Below are 311 nucleotides of genomic sequence, written 5' to 3'. Positions count from 1 at the left end.
AAGAAAATAAGGATACAGAAGTTGAAATATATGAACAACTGAATGATCTAAGTGAGGTGAGACAGGGAAGGGAAATGATGATTTAACAATAGTGGAAGATTGGAACAGTGTCACTGGATGGAGGAAAGGATGGAATGGACATGGTGCCAGAAACGAGATAGAAGAAAGGCTTACGAGTTCTATGAGCAGAGAAAGATAGCGGTAGCTAACACCTGTTTTGAGGATGAAAAAGGCGCAGATACACATGAAAAGAGGTAGGAGGCACTATTAAATACCAAACAGACTATATCCTTGTTCGACAAAGGTATAGA

The sequence above is a fragment of the Penaeus monodon genome, chromosome 34, assembly GCF_015228065.2.
Source record: "Penaeus monodon isolate SGIC_2016 chromosome 34, NSTDA_Pmon_1, whole genome shotgun sequence".
Taxonomy (NCBI): Eukaryota; Metazoa; Arthropoda; class Malacostraca; order Decapoda; family Penaeidae; genus Penaeus; species Penaeus monodon.
The sequence above is the reverse complement of the archived record's forward strand: the minus strand, read 5'-3'. Positions refer to the sequence as shown.